Below are 19,341 nucleotides of genomic sequence, written 5' to 3' on the forward strand. Positions count from 1 at the left end.
GATTGCAACATCTGAATTTATATTTACTGTAGTGGACTATACATACGTATCTAGTTGACTATATGTGGGTTTTAAGAGAAAACCAATTTCTGTTAAACAATGTTGTATTTGTTTTTTCCCCACACTTTTTTGGGGTAAATATTGGATAGAATTGCTTCCTCAGGCTACAAAACTCTGAATGAAATCATCTGAAAGGGGAAAAAAACACGTTCAAGTTCAACTGCTTCCAACAAATGTTAAAAGTTGAATGGTCAAAAGCCCGATTTTGGCCCGAGGGTATATTATTTTGAAAGTCATACCCGGATGTAGCCGTTATTTTTCTTGCTAGCTTACCTCCTCTCTCTAAACACGAGCACCGCCTGGCCAGATCCCCGCACAACAACAAACACGCTTTCCACGGCAGGACGAGAAGCAAGAGAGAGACAGAAAGACATTTAACATGTAGTTTTGTGAACAGATATCTTTGTTAAGTTACGTATTTGTGGATAAGACGACTTTAAAGGGACAAAAAACCCGTCGCATTCTGATTTTTTGAGCAGACTTGACAGAACAGAGCGGCTGTCCCGGGCTGTCCCCTCCACCGTGCATGGTAAGTTAAGCTTTTAATGGATATCTACTGTAACAGGAATAATGTAAGGAGTTACGTTGTAGCTATTGAAATACATGTCCTGCAAGTTTATTGATACTTTAAAGAAAGGTGTCAAATTTAACTTAATCACTAATTCCGCCCATCTGCACAGGTGTGTGAAGGTTAAATGAATTAGTCGTAATTAAGTGTAGTTTTTCAAAATAAAGACTCTTACAGTTTAGAAATTGGCGCCCTTAAGTCTTTGTTTTCCTCTCCTAAATAACTTGAAGACTCTTTTTATCAAACTTGTGCATCAAACATGGCAGATTAAGTTGGTTCAGACATAACAAAGTGCAGTACAGAAACTATAGCCAGACTCATTTCCTGCTCAGACTTCAGCTTCAGTCCACATCATAAATAAACAATTTCCTTATCGTGGATCCACCATCCGTCTCCTCAAAACAAATCTTATTGCTCTATCTTATCTTTTTTGAACCACAGACCTGGATACTGCTCCATGAATATGGGACATTATTGCTTTTTAAGAAGTTTGTTATTTTATCATCTGAAGTCACTTTACAGCAATTTAAAGGAACATGCCACAGATTAAAGATACATGTAGCCTATTATTTCAGTTTGTGTTGTTGGTAACCTTGCACTGTCTTTTCTAACATCTGGAAATCAAAAAAAGTTAACTCTAAGCTTAAAGTTAAAATCTCGAAGATCTCATTCTCTTTGGCAGCACCTACGGCGATAAACCACGGTCCACGGTTGGCTCCGGCTGTAACTCTTGTTTTTCCTCGCTGACGGTCGCTTTCCTTTTCAGACTTGCTTCATCTGAGCGTCAAATTAGTTACTTTTTCTTTGGATTTTCACTTATTTTTGAAGTTGTATCTGTAGTCATCCATTTTTCTTTGTTTGTTCAGCCATAGTAGATTACTGTTTACTCACAACACTTGCAGAGACCGGAAAAGCAACTGCTTAGCTCCGCCTACCCTCTCTAGCAGACCAACCACAGCTCGGAGATGGAAAACATTTTACTAACTGCTGCGCCACTTGTGGTTTTTTCTGTGAAAGTCGCCACAGACACCCAGTCTGTAATACTGCAAATGCAAAGGCTTTCATTAGCAAGCCATAGGCTCAATCACCATTGTGTTACCTCAGTCGGTGATGGATAGAGACTTAACAGACATTTATTTACATGAAAATCTAGAGATTATATCTTTAAAGGAAAATGCCACTGTTCTTTCTTACATCTGGAAATCAAAGACGTAACTCTAAGCATAATTCAAGACTTGTAATCTAGATCCAGATGCTAAATCCATTAATGGAGTTTGCTTTCTAGCTCTGTCTGAAAGTAAAATCTATTGGTGCAAGAAGTCACAAAAATCCAATGCACACCAATCATTTTGTACGGGGACAGTGGCAGGTTAACAACAAAACGACAAGAGGAAACAATTTGTATTGTCTTGTTTGTGTGTAAGACGTGTAAGTGGTTCACATTCACGAGTGTATTGGATGACCTGCCCTGGAGTGCAGCAGCTACAACACATGTGAATTCTTAAAATGAATTGCATTCCCCCTCTAATGCTGTCTGAAGCCACTTTTGGCCAGACACAGACACAGAGGCAGTTTTCAGTATTAGTATCAGTTTGTTCAGTATTATTGCATCGCCAGGTGCACTGTGGGACCTGAACTCCACAGTTACCAGGAGAAACAAGAGTACAATTCACTGTTTTGCACACGGAAGTTTGCTTGTGCGTATAAATTGGATTTCTTTTAAGATGGATTTATGGCGCAGCAGCTCAGTGGTGTGTCTTATAGCAAAGTAAAAATCTCCAGGTGCTTATTTAAGAAAAGAGGTTATGAAAAGAACCCCGTGTGCAGCTGTCTCATCTGTAAACAAAAGCCATATACTTGAAACAAGATGATAAAGTGACAAAGAGGAGCAAACAGCAGAGCAGCTCTCTTGAGCTTCACCCCTCACCCCTCCGACCCTGCAGGATGTTGTATTCAAATTTCCTCAGCCTAAACACACACAGAGGTCAAACGCTTACCTCGGCAGCCCCGCAAACGAAGGCCTGTGAGCCTTGACAGTGGGAGGCCTCGGTTTATTTGCATTGATAATTTCACTAGTGATTTTATTAGAACATGGCAAGATTAATTCAGAACTGCTTCGTAAGCGTATCAGGGTGTTAGCATCCGTGTAGAGGCTACAGAGTGTCCATGCTCTGTCTTTTACATGCCAGGAATATTTATGACTGCATGTTTATGGATGGGGGGGTGATGGCATTTTTTACTCATCTGAATTCAGTATTCAATCCGCTTTTTGGGTCTGTGCCACTTTTGGATCCGTTGTTGAATCTGTTAATGTAGTTGTAGAGCAGGGGACAATTCAAGAACTTTAAAATAGTAGTCTAAAGAAAGAAAATACTGTCTAAGCATTCCAGATTTAATCAATCTAGTATAGAAAAACAACATCTCAAAGGCTGACTTTCAAAGGAGTCGAAAGCTCTAAGCCTAATCTTACAATATGCTTGATATTTTAACAGTAAACAACCAGACTTAAAGTAAGAAACCAACTCTTTGCAGGAAGCTACGATATATAATTATGGTTCATAATACTTGGATCTTGATTGTGTATTTTAGGGATCAATCTGTTTCGTGGAGAAGGATTGTTAACAAGAGCAGTCGGACAATCAGAAACGTTAAAGTTATTTGAAAGAGAAGACCAAGATGAAGGTTAAAGTTATGACCCAAACTTTCTGTAAAAAAACTCTCTACTTGTGTATTTTCATCAGCTTTATAAGCTGCTGTCGGCTTTGTTTTCTGAATCCCTGTGATGTTTGAGCTGGCAGGCCTGAGATGCTATCTCTGGACCACTCCCTCACTGTGGCCTCTTTTTCTTGGTGGCAAATATTTACATACTCCTCTGGCCTTGAGATAAAAACCTTTATCATCAAAAGATTCTTTGAGGAAGCACCTTTTCATGTGATAAATAATTTAAGGGTTGTTAAAGTGAGGCAGCCTGGAGGTGCACTATATGCTGGCAATTGGAATAACCATTTGCAGTGGATAAAAGACCTGGTGGTAGCCACCGTTACATCACCCACTGGTTTATGATCTACCTTTTTGAAGAATCAAGTTGGCAGTGTGGCACTATATGTGACCATATTTGGACAAAAGGGTGGAGCCAGAGAGGAGTGCCGGCTTAGCAAATGCTAAGTTATTAAAGTCGTACAGTCTTAATGCAAGGTTAATTCATTAGCTGGCCAATTAGAGTAATAACGAGCGAAGCTAAAATGCCATTTCCTGCTTATTAGTGCTGACATCAAATTATTATGTGCAGATACCCATAATAGTTGTCCTATATTTGCATGAAACATTCTCCAAAAGGCACCACAAACACAGCCAAGATGTCAAGATCATTGACTCGAATTAGCCGATGTGACACCTGGCAGACCAGCTGCACCCACCTGTCTCTTAAGTGGCCACACCTTCAATTATGCATAATTTTCATGAAGAGAGACTTTGCAATAAAGACTGAAAGTGTTGTTATGGCAGGCAGTAAACATATTAAAGTTTGGGCATTTTATTATGGGCCTTTATGGGGATCGGCTCGCTTTTGAGCCAGCCTCAAGTGGCCAGCAGAGGTACTGCGGCCCTAGGGGTTGCAGAGAAATGGCTGTTTTGTTTGCGAAGTACACTTGAGTGTGTGCGTATAGTATGTGTTTATAAGGGTGTATGTGCACAGTACATGGTGGTGCCTTTTTTAATCATCTATTTGTATTAACACACCTTGTTGCTTTCCAGTTTGACTTATGATAAAAACAGGAATGGAGATGTGAGTAGTTATTAGTGTAAGGGGCTGTGTTACATAATACTTAATGTGTTTTCTGAAAGTGATACACTTCTGTCCTGCTGCTTTTAAGATTGCCCTTGGGCTGTTTATACTGAAGGTCAAGTCCCTGAATTCTTTGTGTTTGGTTACACAAACCGTCCCCTTGAAGAACAAATACAAAGAGAAACTTAAGATGACAAAGCAACAAAGGGGGACACAGAGGGAGGTGTTCTCCTGAGGGTCCATCATCTCTAATGACAAGCTGATTTAGGATTTTGTGGGCTTCTTTGTTTATTTAGTGTCCCATTGTGTTGAGTTTGCTGTCCTGTCACTGGTCGCTTACTGTAATTAATGATGCACTCTTTCCCACACCACAACAGCTTGGAATAATCAGTCTGTGACTGTAAGTGGATTTTCAAACAATGAAATGTGACGCAAAATAAGCTACAGGCTTTTACATCTGTTTAGTCTGTGTGGGACTTTTCGTTTGCAGCTCCTGGACTTAGCTGGAACTCTCTTGTCTCTAAATCTCGACTCGTCTCTGTTGAGGGGATTTCATTCGTTGGGGGATTAGTTGGCAAACTGCTGGTTGTTAAGGATCCGCCGTAGTGTCACAACACAGTGTGTAAAACTCGATAAGCTGAATCCACAACACATGCAGTTTGTTGGCAAAACACAGAGAGCACAGTTGGCCTTCACCGTCACTCCTCCTCCTCTTCCTTTAAAAGCACAATCCAAGGACGTTTTTTCATCTCCTTCTCTGTTTATTTGAATGTTTGTGGCACACCAAACAGGTTTTCCCTGTGACAGGGTGACTCACATCAGATCTGATTCAGTCGAAATCCGTTTGAAAATAATCTTTGACCCGGTTCCGCCGGGTGAATAACATGTGCTTCACACCTTTTATGTTACCTTGTGTTAGGCTATATGGTTGTTTAATCAGTCCTTATCTTGGATCTAAACCAAACATTTTAACCACATTAAAAGTGTTCGTGACAAACGAGTGATTACAAACTAGACGTGAGAATCCTGAATTGTTTCTTTTCACTTCATAATGGCTTCTCAAGTATGTTTCGCTAAGCTGTGACACAGCCCGTCAGACCGCAAACATTTAAAGCTACCCTGCAGGCTTTTCTGATAAACAAACACTTTCATTCTTTCCCACCAAATCATGCTCTCCGTGTTTGTACTCTTAAGGCCTTATAAAATGCTGTTCAGCCTTTTCTTCTTCATAAAACTTTACATGTAATTTATTTATATGTAACCACTATTGTTTACCTCGCCCGTCAGTCTTCTTCTTCTTCTACTGTTTGTGTTGTTTCCGCTGTTGGTGCATCACCACCACAAACTGATGGACGAACAAAAATGAACTGTTTTGTTTTATGTCTGACATTTGCATTGCATGTACTCACCTGTGTGGTATTACAGCATCAGGTATAAACAACACTTGGAGCAGCTAATCAAAGCGTTGCTGCTTTAATCAGAGAATAGTCTAACACCACAAAGGTCCTTCAATCTATGCTCGTGATTTAGTGACTAAAACATCATAGACATGTGTTTAGTCTCACAATATTATATTAAAATCAGAGCTGAAACATTAAGTATGCATTTATTCACAACATCCAGCTTCTTAGATCAGAGTATTCTGTGTTTTTCTTGCTCTTACATGATAGTAAACTGAAAGTCCTTTGTTTGCTAGACAAAACAAAACATTGCACGATGATACCAACCTCCGCTACAGACGGAGAGTTTATGAACTCATCTCCTGGATTGGTTCGGTATTTTGAGCCCGATCTGAGTTTGGTGCACAGCTGGACTGCACAGCTGTCTGAGGGCAGTGGGCGACGGGGGTTGGGCTTTCAGACTCTCCTTATTCCTGAGCCTGGGAACGTGTCAGGACTCCTTTATGATTTTTTTGTCTAATCTGGAGCTGAATGTCTGTCCTGACCTGAACAGGTGACGTCTGTGATTATAAACGTTTGAAGAAAATAAGGATTGAAAGTATTTAAAGGCTTTAGCGGCTGATGTATGACACACACAGGCCTCCCACTTAGTTATTCAGCCTGAGACCTCATGTGATTTTTGCTCTGTCCCAATTTACAGGTGCTGAGCGCAGCGGGCATTAATATGCAGACCCTTTTTTACTTCCCAGATTGCCATATTGTGTCACCTCCTTTCCCTTCGCTCTGACTAATGGCCCAGTTTCGATGTAAATGGACCATCATGGTACCAAGAAAACCACAATCCATATTTTAAAACTTTAAACCGACTAATGCCAGACCTCAGCCTCGTGTTCTTCCAACACTTTAGCCAGAAGTTTTTCCTTTTTGAAAGCTCACTGGAAACTTCAATCGCTTTGAATCAAGTTAATGGAATTTCCTCTTCCTATTTTCCAGTACAATCATTTCTGTCAAACTGTTCTCCATCTCAGTACAGAAACAAGTTCACACTCAGTACATACAGAACATTTTACGATTATTACGAGTTGGTTCATTGATTGAGATAAATAGCTAGAGGTATTGGTGGTGCATTCACATGCTTCACAGATTGTCGGATTTCCAGAAATGATCACGAGCTTTAGGTTGTAGGCCTTCAAATATCGCAAATTAGACACTTACATCAAACTCTGATACATTATGTTATCAAGCCATGTCAGTTCTTTTTCTTGTGTGTTTTTTTTATTTCAAGCAATGAATCCAGGAAGAACCCGTAACAGTAATTGTTATTTCTTGGGGGGAATATTGGGAATTTTTAGTTAATGCCCAAATAGAAATGCACATGAAAACAGGTGATAAAAGAGCACTAATTGTCATGATTTACTTGAATATTTGATTAGAACGAAGCCATTATACATCCTGTTTCTAACACAAGTAAAGAGCAGTGTCATCCTCTTGCCCTTCAGCCCACTTGGCTCCTAAAAAAACACAGATTCATGTTTTGCTTTACGTCTGAACATGACGGAAAGTGGAAAAGACACAACCAAGGGTTTTTTTATTCTACAAACAGGACACCGTTCATCACTTGAATACTGATGACTAAAAAATTGGATTGGACCTCTCCTGCATCACTGCAGCCTTTCTACAACCGTATTCATTTTAAAAATACATCTTTCGCGTACGTGTGCCCCCTCAGATTGGACCAACCCTGCTGCATCCTTTCCTGCAGCCACCCTGAGAATGAGTCCCAAGAAACTGCTGCATTATAAACGTACTGTTTCACACGCATCCCTGATAAGATGCCAGAGCAGCATCGTTAGTCAGTTTGCTAGGACATCTCTTTGGTCATGACTGAAATATCTCAACGAGTATTCTTATATTAAAGTCCGATCATTTTTTCTTCCGGTAAAACTAAATTTCACGCGTGCTTACGTAAGTTAGCACCAAACAATTTCAACCAATCAATCAGCAACATTTAGCCGCCGAGCACCAAGAACGCTCGGTCAGTTAGCTAGCTACTGCGCTGTGGAGGACGTCTGTCTACGCCCACTTCTCAACGAGCAAATCAAATCCCTCTAATGATACGTCCCGATATGCAGATATTTATCAGGTTTTAGGAGCGTTGTCTGTTTGTTTGGGTACAAATACATTTGGCAGTGGTCTGCAGAATAACATGTAAATTCCATTACAGGAGAGACTGAAAAAGGTCCCTGCAAATGGGTGGAAAAATTATGTGCGTACATCGGTATCATCGGCATTGTGGGCAGCTAAAATCCAACATCATGCACCCATTATAAGTGGAATATTCATTTACATTAGCCATGTACAAAGCTTAGTAGTAATTTATCTACTTAGGAAGAATAAGGGCAAAAACTGCAACATTTTGTGCATGTATTGTAATCATTGTTGGCATGCAGATGTTACAGTTCAGCTCAAAGCACTGATGTGCTCAAACAGCCTTCACGTTGATAACATTTTTCTGTGGTTAATGGAAAGAGAAGCACGGTGTGACTGGTCGGATAACGTCGGCTCAGACGTCAGGATTATTCAGCGGACGTGGGAACATTTTGTCATGTTTGGACTGGATGCCAAGTCTGAGCTTAAAGCAATTTGTATCAAGAGAATCTTTTACATGTAGACGTTGCATCATCTGTTGCCACTGGCGGATGATTACGGAGTAGAAAAATATGCATGAAAAACAACATGCCCTTTTCCCATGAGCAGCTGTGATTGCGGTCGTGGTTAAAGTGTGATCACGACATTCACAGCTGCTGCAGGGAGGCACATATGTGCTGCTGTACAGTGAAAGCCCGGAGCCGCTCAATTCAATTTCATTCACACTATTTTTCTCTCTCTCTCTCTGCCACTCATTTTCACACTCACTTACTCTTCAGCTGCGTCATTGCCTGCTGTGACACATCTCACACCTTCACAGTCACTCTGCGGTCAGGGACACAGGAAAACACAGACAGCAGGTCAGAAGTTTGGGATGGAATTTTTTATCAGATACAAGGACTGTATCGCCTCGATGAGAGGCTGGACAAGGACGGGGAGTAGCAATGTCTCAGCCTTGATACACTCATCAAGCTGCACTTTGCGTCGCAGACAGGTTTCATGCACTCTTTGCACATTATTTTTTCTTGCCAAACAACCCGAAATACCTCCAAACAACCGATGACGAGCCTTTTCGGGGGGACAGGCTTTTCATCATCTGTTCCGGACATTTGACTTTTATTTCTCCCGCGTGTCTCAGTTGTTTAATCTTCCACTCTAAACTGGCGCTGCAAGGTAGTGCGCTCGTGACATGACACGCCAGCTCCCCCAAAAGCGAAGCCAAAACCTCTTTATCGCCCCCTGGGGGAGTGGCTGTTAGTTTAGGAGGCACTTGATTTGATATGCAGCAGAGTTTCCAACGTCACCGTCAATCATGTTTATTTAATCGTTGGAAGCCGAAATCGTAATTTGGATTAATATTTGATAAATTGTGCAGCCCTACTTACTACTTGCGTCTGCCATGGTCTTTGTTTGAGCGATGGTGCTGTCTTTCCCGAGCTCAGAAATCTATCGTACATGTACTGATAGAAAGTGTCAAATAAAAAGACCAAAATTGTGATTAAAACAGCCTTCATCCTTTTAAATTACTCTTCACTGTTTCAGTACTTACTTCAGTTTTTCTCCACTCGCCCTCATTTCCTTTTTTCAATTCCTCCACATCCATCGAGGTCATATTACTCTCTTGATTGTTCCAGGTTTTCACACCAAATGTGTCTTTTCTTTTTAATTTGAAACTCTTGACCCGGGGTAATATTGCATTTTTTGTCCATGTAACTTAAGAGCTGTCAAATTAGCTTGAATGCTGTTTGTGATGGAGGTTCACCAGAAGTGTTCCTGTCTTAAATCAGTCTTTAAGTATTGCCTCAACGGTTCTGTCTCCTTTCTTCTCCCTTCTCCTCTCGGCTTAGTTTTCCTGCAGTCAGAGGTAAAGCTTGTAAGTGGGCCGAACCCTCCCTGAGGTTGGTTGTTTGGATATTTTTAAATACATTTCTCCTCCTTCTCTGTGTGATTTGTGGCCTGATTATCTCCTGCTGGGAAGCCATGAGATGGACGACACACAAACACACACGCACACGCACACACACACACTCTCCATTAAACACAAGCCCTGATCATGCATAAAAACACCTCAAACAGTCCTCGAGTGAAGGTTGTCAAGTGTAGAGGCTGACGGCGTTGGTGGGAGGCAGGCTGGCGGAGAGGTGGAGAGGTGGCGGGGAAGAATGAGGGTGCGGATCAGGAGCTATGTGGGTGGTGGGATGCACGGCTGGGCTGGAGCTGCGTCACAGCGTTGCATAAGGACCTGCGCAGGCAGAGGAAATGGATCTGAAGTAATTAGCGTGGTTCTGCCTGAGCACTCGGAGCGGGCGAGGGACGTCGAGTGTTCAAACAATGTGCAGTCCAGCCATCCATCAACGCTTCACACAACAGTCAAGGCTGCGTCTTGTTGACTTCTTTTATTTGTTTCTTAACTGAGAGTTATTGATAAAAACGTGTGTACAAGTTATTTCAACACGATTTCAATTTGTTTTCATTTGAAACACATTTAAAACACACAAATTACAGCCTACCATCTGTTTTCACCATGTCAGGTTTGCAATCCTGCGAGCTGCCAGCGCGGTAGCTGAGCTCAGCCTACGGTCACGTTGATTGTTGTGAGGACGGCTGCTGCACTGGTGATTATGATGGCGCATGTCTGTTGCGAAGCGGATAAATCGCCGCCCAAAGTTCTGAAAATGTTCAACCGCTCAAATTTAATGAATGAAAAATGGTGCCGTTTGGACCTGAGATGGAACTTAACATCGCAGGATGTCAACTTCACAAAACACAACAGTATTATAGTCAAGCAAAATGACCAGCAGGTAGCAGTGCATAGGAAGAAAATATGACATTCAGTTAGCAGCAGAAATAAACTAAAAACATAATTGCGACTGTTGTAGGGCTCATCAAGTTTGTAAATGTAACTGTGGCTGGGATACGGCTGTGAATTAACTACACGGCTACTTTACGCATGTCCTTCAAAATAAAAGCACAGCATAGACTTTTTGCCACAACTAAAGCACACATCCGCGACCCACTGAAAACAATTCCGCGACCCACTTTTGGCACCCGACCCACCAGTTGAGAACCATAGAGCTAGACTAAAGCCACCCACTGTCTGGGTAAAATACCACAACACAATAAGATACCTCTCTGCATTTTATTCTGATATGTTGGACGCAGCCCACTTATTAGATGTGTGCCCAATTATGGAAAATGTTAGATGCACATTAATAAGTGCAGCTAGTGATCACTCACCTCTTCACAGACAGCTGCACACTCCTGCTCCTTCGTGCCTCCTCATCCTCACTCAGCACTGTAGAAGCTGATGGAGTTTTCTCTCAGTATGTGGTGGATGTTTGAGGTTTGGCCTGGATGAGCCTAAATGAGCACGTCTCAGACTTTGTGCTGTTTAAGATGGAATGTGATGCTTTCCACGAGGGCCATCTCCTCGCTGTCCAAACAAAGCAGACAGACCAGTTTCCCCAGCGGCTTCACCTCCCACCTACTGGCTCTTTCATCCTTTAAAATAAACCTCTGTATGATTTCAACATGTCTGAACTCAAAGGTCCAGACGTCTCTGTAACTTGTTATTCCCTTTAACTTGATTTAACTTGAAGATGAACTCCGTTAGTTTCAGATATTCAGAGTACAGTGTTGTCAACATGTTTACTTGATGACCCTTTGATGCTGCAACACTGCCCTATGTTCTGAATGGCCTTTGTTCGGGGTGCGTTTGTTCCAGCGTCTCTTAGTCGTCTGAAACCTTTGGCACACGGCTGAACATGAGAATAATAAACCTAAGTGCTGTGGGGTGGCAGTGTTTGGACAGGGAGGAAGTGGGCCGCCACCCTGTTTCTTAATAGCCCACTGGCTCCTGTGTGCGTGTGTGTGTGTGTGTGTGTGTGTGTGTGTGTGTGCGTGTGTAACCTTTCAAAGACCAAACCTCATTTATCTTCATCTCTTCTTCTGTTACACTGCCCGTCTCAATAGAAATCTAAATGTGTTTCCTGGAATGTATCCTGTTTAATGCAGCCTCCTGAGAGCTTCATAGCTTGGCCTTAAACTTTCAGTACGCCCTAACGTTATAATAAAGACAACTGCACAAATTAAAATGTAATCTAACTATAAATATCTATATTTTTTATGTGTTTCCAATGATGGGCGCTAAACACTCACTGTCCAGTACAACGAGGCAGAATGACAGTTATTCAGGATGCAAAATATATCATATGTGTATCTGCATAAACGCTTTAAAGTTAAGTGACTGCATTGGCCCTTAAAGACTGTTCCTGCATCGGCAATCTGCAAAAACATATTGGAAAAAAACGGCATATTGCATATCACCAAAAATCCAATACAGTGCATTTCTTTAAAGCTATTAATATAATGATAAACAACAACAGTACATTACAATAATAGTAATAACAATCATTCATAAAATTGATAAGAGAAAGAGTCCAAAGTGTTTTCAGTCGGACGCGAGGGACGACAAGTGGACCCTGGTCAGAAGACCTGAGGGATCTGCAGGGGATGTAGGGATGGAGCAGGTCTGAGGTGTTCACAGGTGCCTCATCATGCAGGGCTTTGTAAATAAAAACAAGGACCTTAAAATGAATTCCGAATTTAACTGGCTAGCTGGTGAACATAGCTGAGAATATATTGGCTCAGATTTAGCGCTGCATTTTCCCAAAGAGCGGCGAAAGAAGGCGAATATGTCTCCTGGGAGATTAAATAGGCAACTGTTTGCCAACATGTCACCTTGATAAGGTAATTTGGGTTAAAATGTCACTATGTGTCCAGTAAACTAATTTTACCAACAGTCAATGCTTCTGCAAATGTTCTGTTTATTGTGAAACCCCACGTTGTCCTACGTCCCCGTCACTGTAAGAATCCCTGTTATTAGACATTGTTTGTTATGATTATGCTCATTACAGTAATCCTTACTTAAAATCATGACTAATAGCAAACGCAAATATATAGTTGACATAGATTTACAAGCTTAAACCTTCATATCTGCTCTCACTCCCACGCTTTTGTTTTTTTCTGTTCAGTTTGGAGCTCGTCGTCCCTCCTGCTGACAGATTAAACCCAAATCTGTGCTCTCTCTTCTCTTATCTGTCTCTGACCTGTACTAGACTGAATACCTTCCAGGACACCGACATAGATACACAAACATTCATACATGCAGATACAACAATAGATCTAATAACCGTAAAAAATATTGCTGCATGAAGGCGACTTTGCAGACACAGAGGTCCTGTGAAATCTGCAGTGATGAAAGCTGACGGACAGGTGTAGACAGGGCAGAGGAGGGTTTGTGTAAAAGAGAGATGAAGCGAGATGATTTAAAGATGGGATGTTGATTGTAACATTTTAACAGATCCCAAAAGGAAGAAATCTTCTGCACTGGCTCAAATAGACAGACGTGACAATCAGTAAAAGCACACTCCTGTCAGGCTCCATGTGAGCAGTCAGAATGACTTTTTCTGACGGTTACCCTTTTCAGACTTTCTCTTTTTGAGCTCCTTATCATCTGTGACACCGGCTGCCTGACGGGTAATTCAGGGCTCTGACGGCTCCTGCAGTTAACGTCAGGAGACACTTTCTCTTTCTGTGAAGACGATATTTTCTTTGGCAGTTTGCCTTTATGTCACAGCCAGAGCTGAACAGAGACAGGACAGGCGAGGGACAGAGACGGCTGAGATGACGTGCTGGTTTGATTTCAACCGGAGCTGCTGTGATGAGGACTGAGCAGGTGATGAGCTACCTGGACTCCTTGGAGACACTTTTTCAGAATCATCATCTTAAGGAAAAACATCTTATACTGAGGCCAAAACAGCACTTTTAAAATACCATCTTGAGAATCCATCATCTATTGTCTAGTGAGCGGTGAAGCCTCTTGAAGCAGTGGCCAACATTTGAGGTATTCTGGTGTAATCAGCTCATAATTAGACGTTTGTTCTCAGCCATGACTTCCTCCTTTGTGCGCTGGTCTTTGTTAAATGTCTGAGAACCAACCTGAGACTGGACAAAGGGGTCAGAAGATGAGAGACAAAGTTTATGGCTCATACCTATCAACAAATACCTGCATTTTTTTGGCTTTTTTATGCCTTTATTTGAGAGAGAGGACAGTGGATCGTGTCGGAAACAGGGGAAGAGAGAGTGGTGATGACGCGCAGTAACGGGCCGAGGGTTGCGGGGCCGCCGCATCAAGGATGCTGATTTAACCGCTGAGCTAAACCGGTCGCCCCTGAAAGCAAAGATTTAAAAAAAGCTTGCATAAAGGAAAAAAGTCATCAGACAATAGCTGATTGGTTTTAAGAGTAAAGTTAGCCAGTGCTCTCAGCCTCTTTAGATGTCCACACAGACTGTTTCCCTGCATGCAACCAAAGCTGGCTCCAACATAATTGGACAGTACTTGTAGGAGCCACAAATGAAGTTTAGTTTGTATTCCCCGGTTGATGTTTTTGTTAGCTGATTACTGTGACTTTATTATTGGTGGTGAACGTGTTCATTTGAACTTAATGGCCCTTTTTGTTTTTGTTTTTGGCATTGACGGTGAGAGGGGGTGACCTCACGTACGCACTAAAAATGTTGATTTTACGAGCAGGTAACTGGCAGCCTTTGTGTTCTTCAGGTTTTTGTGTGGAAGAATAAATAGTGTTACAGTGGTTCTCCGGCGTTTAGTCCCATGCGCACTGTTTTGACAGCCTACACAGGCCGAGAGCCGCAATGATACTGTTGGACTACAAATGGAAACCAGAGGACTTATTATACCGACATTTTGTCCCTTGTTACAGATATCTCTTTATAGATCAGTAATAGAAATTAATATATGACTTCTTGCTCCCATTCTCCTATTGTGTAAAACCCTCTAATGAAAACTTAAGGTGTTTACAAGAAGCAGTTCAACATCTAACAAACTGTTTCTCCCAAAAAAGTGTCTTTACTCTTTGATGGAGACAAAGAGAAGAGGAACTTCTCATCTTTGCGCCTTTATGATTGGTTGAGATGTTCAGTGGTGTTGAATGCTGTCTTTGAAGGAGCCTCATCCAGCAGAAGAATAATGTAATGAAAGGTTAATCACAGTGCTCCTCTTCCGTCTGTTTGTTCCTCCTTTAATGGGGATTATCCCCCTTCAGTGTAATAGCAGGTGAGGGGAGCGGCCCTCTTATGTCAACACCTGTTCATAATCTGTCGGTTGATTGTCTTTAAAACAAACAAGTATTAAGATATGACTCTACAGTGCTCTAAACGTACACATTGCGTTGCCTCAAGCTGTGTTAAAGCCATCTGGATTGAGCTCCACTCCGCGTGTGAAGCCACAGTCTCCTCGGCTCGTCCATCTGTCTGTAACGTACTCTTACAGTATGTTACAGACAGATGGACGAGCCGGGGGTTTGCTCAGCTTTAAGTTAAGCCAGTACAGTAACAGAAACCCTGCAGGCGGTTAGCGTCGTTAGTTTCAGCAAACATTCAGATCCTGCTGATAAAACAGGACGAACAGCAACCCGTTAGCGGCTCCTCAACTCTCACTCCCACCACAATACACCACTAAGTTTAGGCTTCAGATCCAGTCCCATTGTATTTCCCCCAATTTTATTATATTATTAAACATATTGTTGATTTTATTCATGATTATGATAAAGATGGTCCGAAGCAATCCTCGAAGATGGCTCAGTCATTTCATCATGCATCATTTTGTGCTTCCTGTTTTATCGCAGGTTTTATTGTTGGATATTTCGTATCTGTTTTATTGCTGTTGAGTCTGTTTTGTTTGCTCTCTTGTGTATTTGTTGTTGTTTTTATGTATTTTAAAAGCCCATCTCGGGACGGTCATTGCAAATGAGCCAAGGCTATAAATGTTGTAGTGTGTGGTCTCAGTTTACTTGCTTCATACTGGCTCCTATACAAATAAACATTTGATGAATAGATTCATCAGCGTCGGACATGCACTCATTAGAGTCCTGCAGAGACTTAGATAAGAAGATCGATATCATTTCTGTTTGGTAAATAGGAAGTAGGAAGCTGCAGTCAGATGCCAAAAGACTGAAACTGTTAGTTTAACTCTAAAGGTAATAAAATCCAGCTGGCAGCGCCTGTAAAGCTCACAAATTGTTGTGTCTCATTTGGTTAATACTTAAATGCTGAAACTTCCTGGGGTTAACTCACCCCTACATGTTAAACTACTCCTTTTAGAAGCTATAAACAACTGGTTTTGAGTGATTCAAGAGATTCATTTCCAATTGTTTTGATAAATGATGAATTGTTAAATGTCCAGCTTCTTGAAGCCAGATTTGCTGCTTTTCTTTGTCATTAATGATAGTAGAAGAAAAGTCTTTGAGTTTGGTTGGACAAAAGAAACAATTTAAAAACATCACTTTGGTCTGTGGGAAATAATAATAAGCAATTTTCCCAATTTTATGACATTTCACAGACGATCATTAAAGCTCCTGTGAGATACTTTGTGTGTGTTGATTTTGGCGCCCCCTGTGGACAAAGCCGTACCTCTTATCTCTTTGCTGATTTTGTCCTGTACTTGCTTAAGTGTTGGTTTTAAACAGAGACTCTTATCCTGCTTTGTTTAACAGTCATATATGTCGCTCACTTTAAATGTTTGCCCTGTAAAATGTAAACAAAGGCAGCATGCAGTTAAGAAAATCATCAGAATGGAAAATAATCATTACTTGCATCACTAGAGATCTGAGAGACAACACATGTGACCAAAAGCCTGCAGTTATCTTTATACATGTGGACTATTTTCTTTCTCAACCCCTCCCTCCTTCTCTTATCTTTATTTATGATATGTTGTGCTTTGTTTATGACTTTAGGGTTAGACGTCTTTGATTGTCAGTCACACAAGGGCATTAAAGTCACTACGAGACTCGTAATGCAAAATTAACCATATGGCACAGCCCCATTAACCGCATTGTTCCTGACTTTAAGTTTCTGAATAATGTGTGAATAATTCATGTGCGGTGTGAGTTGGAAATACGATCTCTTGAGGCACAACTGGTAATTAGACCCCCGCCTCGGCTCTGCAGATATTTATGAAATTCAATGAGAAAGGACACCTTGAAAAGTGGAGACTGAACCCTGAAGAAATTAAGTTTGGAAAGTTGTTTTTACACTTTCCCAGCACCGTGTGTTGATATTATTAATTGTTTTTCTGTTGGTGGCAGCAGCTGAAATCACGGCTGAGCCAAATGTAATTTAAAGTCACATTTATAACTTTCTCACAGCAGCAGGACTGTGAATATCCAGACTGAGATAATGGCTGTCTGGCCGACTCACCTCTGGCACTGTTCAAAGTCTTTCCTCACGCTCTTCTGCTCCGTACCTAAATATTGCTTTACCACTGCTACAGCACTTTAATGAATCGCAGATGGACTCTGCACTTCTTTCCAGATGGTGGCAGTGTGCGTCTCACCTTCTTTGTCTTTTCAAAAGTCAAAGCAGAATTATTCTCGTGTTATTTCTGCAACACAGGTCGTTAATCACATGTAAACCATATTTGTTTAAATGTCATCTGATCATAGACAAATGTGAAACTTGTTTGAAATTCCACAAACCTTTTAACTTCACTCGTGGGACGGTTATTTAGTGAACCACTCCGGGTCTCGGTCTTCCCTCTTGTTGACATGGAAAATCCCCTCCGTCTCAACCTTCCTCCACGCTGAGATTCTTTCTCTGTTATGACTCAGATTTTCCTCTTTCTCGCTGACTTCTATAAACACACTTGTCACACTTCAGGTTTTTCCGACTCTCTGCAGCGGTAGTAGTCTCACTGCTTCTCTTCTGCTGATTCATCAACATGCACTTTTTTTTTTTGTTGCTTTTTGTCCTCCTCAGTCTGCGAGGACGGAGAGACAAAGAGAGGATCTGCTCATCGGCGTGAGTTCCTGGGATGCTCGACCGACCTGCGCCTCACGCTTTTCTAAGGCCTCCAGAAGCTAGAACAGGGTGTCATTGACAGGTAGGTGCAGCCTTTATGGAGGGAATGTGGCCTCTGAATGTTACCTCGTCTTTAGAAAACAGTTGAATAGTTTATTTAACATGCACTAAAGCTGTTTATGCATGTTTTTAAAAGTGAAACCAGTTAAAGCACTCAGTGACGCATGTCCAGAGCTGCTGTGAGCTGAGCTGCTGCTTACATTAACTTGTTTCTAAGAGCTTAATTTCTTTTTACGTTGATTTCTTTTTTATTTCATGTCGCTCTTCAAGGTTTAATGTGAGTTAAATTATGCACAGATTCTCCTGCTCTGCAAAACAAGTTAATTATAACCAGCGCAACACGAAATAAAACAGCTCCAGGTTAAAAGTCAGTGTTTACTCCAGAGCTGTGCAGCGACGGGGCTGCTGCTCTAGCTGCCAAATGTCCATATAGGTGACATCATGTCGCCATTTTTTGTCAATAATTTCCTCATCAAACAGGACTTCATTTTCACTGTCGCATTTGTGCAGCTAGGTTGCTCTTTGTTTCTCTCTTTTACAGAAGGCTGTCTTCACTGACAGCTCAAACAAAGCTTTGCAGTGGGAGATGGACATGTAATCAGGTGTGCAAGCAAAATACTGCAGACTAACTCACTGGCTTGTTTCAGCTGTGTGACCGGCTCTTTGATCAATCTGTATCGAGTAAACACGTCCAGTTTATCATCGTCATTTAAGTTATTTTTAATGCCAAAGACGGTTGAGCCCGAGTTCCCTTTTAAGTGAAGCAACCCTCGAAGTTTGTTTGTGCAAACATTGTCAGATTCCTGCACCGTCTCACAAAGCTTCTGCTCTAAGTTGTGTCGATTCTCTGACATCTGAACCCGAGCGTTTCGTTCCTCTCAAACTGTTTCTGGTTGAGGCTTAATTGTTGGGAGAATTGGCTGCAGCTTGTTGCGCGCAGAGGAGTGTGCATCCTACTCTGTGTGGATGTTTACACATTCCTGCTGCGTGGGAGAGCAACAGATCTTAATCATGGATAGGGCTTTTGCTGTAATTCCAAAACTGGAGGCGTAACCCTAATCTCTTTGGCACATTATACGGTAAATCAGAGTGTGGCTAAGTCGGGTCCCTGCCAGCTCGATACAGCCATCTCATTTCTGTGGATTTATGACTGGACTTACTAGGAGTAGTTATTTTAATCTACAAAGCTCTCTCTCCCTCCTTTCTCTTCATTTGTGTCTAAAACTGATGAGCCACCCCCCTGCTGAGTGCTAAACCTTTGCACTAGATTTATTTCGGAGGTGTTGGCGGATTGCTTTGTGCCACAGCGGATAGCTCTGGAAGCGAGCGGTCCAAAGGGCCGCCTGGTGGAGGGCCGGTTTTAGCTGCAGAGTGTCCAGAGGGAGCGATGTCCCCACGCAGAGGCTGCAAAGACATTGATGGATGGCCTAGCTTTCTGTCCGCTT

General features: G+C 41.8%; 1 protein-coding gene across 2 annotated transcripts in view; it reads left to right on the forward strand.

Moving 5' to 3' along the window:
* Positions 1–404: 404 nt before the first annotated feature.
* The window catches only part of LOC138594052 (leucine zipper putative tumor suppressor 2 homolog), a 39,604-nt gene continuing 20,667 nt past the window's right edge, over positions 405–19,341 (forward strand). For both annotated transcript variants that reach the window (XM_069665146.1, XM_069665147.1), the window contains exons 1-2: positions 405–589; positions 17,795–17,918. The gene's annotated coding sequence lies outside the window, so the exon portion shown is untranslated. The remainder of the gene's footprint in view (positions 590–17,794; positions 17,919–19,341) is intronic.

This window comes from Semicossyphus pulcher, unplaced genomic scaffold (genome assembly GCF_022749685.1).
Source record: "Semicossyphus pulcher isolate SPU_LCO1_2020_fin unplaced genomic scaffold, fSemPul1.0.p SCAF_16, whole genome shotgun sequence".
In the NCBI taxonomy this organism is placed as follows: Eukaryota; Metazoa; Chordata; class Actinopteri; order Labriformes; family Labridae; genus Semicossyphus; species Semicossyphus pulcher.